The sequence below is a fragment of the Bison bison genome, unplaced genomic scaffold (genome assembly GCF_000754665.1).
Source record: "Bison bison bison isolate TAMUID 2011002044 unplaced genomic scaffold, Bison_UMD1.0 scf7180017864472, whole genome shotgun sequence".
NCBI classification, from domain to species: domain Eukaryota; kingdom Metazoa; phylum Chordata; class Mammalia; order Artiodactyla; family Bovidae; genus Bison; species Bison bison.
The window spans coordinates 14,192-16,148 of NW_011495033.1; positions in this window are offsets into that span (position 1 = coordinate 14,192).

Here is a 1,957-nt window from a genome sequence, read left to right on the forward strand (position 1 = left end):
AGCACAGGCCTAGAGCACAGGCCCAGTAGTTGTGGCCTGTGGGCTGAGTTGCCTGGAATCCTCCAGGACTAGAGATTGAACCCATGTCCCCTGCATTGCCAGGTGGATTCTCAACCACTGGACCACCAGGAAAGCCCATTAGGTTCCTTAACTTTTGTATTAACAGACTTTTATGATTCATTCTCCTTGCTCTATGGACATTCCCTGCTTCTCTTATCTCTTTCCAATCCATTTCTTACACTCACCAGAGTATTTCTCTTAATGTTTAAATTAAACCTGATCACTTTCCGGCTTAAATCATTTCAAAAATGTTCTATGAAAATTAGAAAAATGAAAAACAGCCTAGATGCTTATCTGGCTTTGCTCCTAGATGTAATCTGCAACCTCAACCAGTGTCATTTGCTTTCTTTGGCTGCCAAAACATCTGCCACCTTGGCTTTCTTTCAGGTCTCAAATTCACAAAATTCTGTCATCTCAGAGCTTTTTTCTTTGCTTTCCTCCTGCCTGGAAGCTCTTCCCTCAACTTTTTGAAAGGCTTTGTCCTAAGCCAAACTAGTCTGAGTTCAGCCAAACTATTTAAGACCAACTTACAGACTTGGATGAAATGTCAAGACTCAGACATAGAATCCAACTTCAAGTGCTGAGGGGCCAAATGACATGCTCTATAGTTTGAGGAAGAGAGCATCATGCGGGTGAAATTTCAATGGAAAACAGAAGGTAGGAGGGCACTGGACAGAAAAATTCCCGCTCCTTTCTCCCTTCTGTGGATTACTCTGAGGTGCAGTCTCCCTTTGCAAATCCTCTAAATAAATTCTCTGTGCCAAACTCACTTATAAGTTGAATGACTTGCTATTTCTCTTTGCAGCTTGTTGTGAAGCAACAATCGGTACATCAATGGATCACACACTACAGTTCTTCACATTTTTCCTTGCCTTTCTTCCCTTCTTTCCTCACCATCCTGAGTAAGGTTTATACCTACTGAACAAAGTGTCAGCATTTTAATAACTGTCAAGATCTGCTGTTTACAGTTTCCTTGGGATTTTCTATATGGACAATCATATTATCTGCCAATAGAGACAGTTTTACTTTTCCTTTCCAATTGTATGACTTCTTTTTTCTTGCCTTATTGCACTGCTTAGGGTTTCCAGTATGTTGGAAAGAAACTATGATTGATGACATTGTTGTCTGTTTCCAGTCTTAGAAATAAAGCATTTGGTCTTTCACTATAAAATATATTACTTTAGATTTTAAAAGATGCCATTTTTAAGATGCTCTTCATCAGGTTCAAGAAATCCCCTCCTGAATGCAAACTAGTACAGCCACTATGGAGAACAGTCTGGAGAGTCCTTAAAAAACTGGAAATAGAACTGCCTTATGATCCAGCAATCCCACTGCTAGGCATACACACTGAGGAAACCAGAAGGGAAAGAGACACGTGTACTCCAATGTTCATCACAGCAAGGTTTATAGTAGCAAGGACATGGAAGCAACCTAGATGTCCATCAGCAGATGAATGGATAAGAAAGCTGTGGTACATATACACAATGGAGTATTACTCAGCCATTAAAAAGAATACATTTGAATCAGTTCTAATGAGGTGGATGAAACTGGAGCCTATTATACAGAGTGAAGTAAGCCAGAAGGAAAAACATCAATACAGTATACTAACGCATATATATGGAATTTAGAAAGATGGTAACAATAACCCGGTGTACGAGACAGCAAAAGAGACACTGATGTATAGAACAGTCTTATGGACTCTGTGGGAGAGGGAGAGGGTGGGAAGATTTGGGAGAATAACATTGAAACATGTAAAATATCATGTAAGAAACGAGTTGCCAGTCCAGGTTCGATGCACGATACTGGATGCTTGGGCTAGTGCACTGGGACGACCCAGGAGGGATGGTAGTGGGGGAGGGGAGGGAGGGGAGGGAGGGGTTCGAGGGAGTGGGGGAAC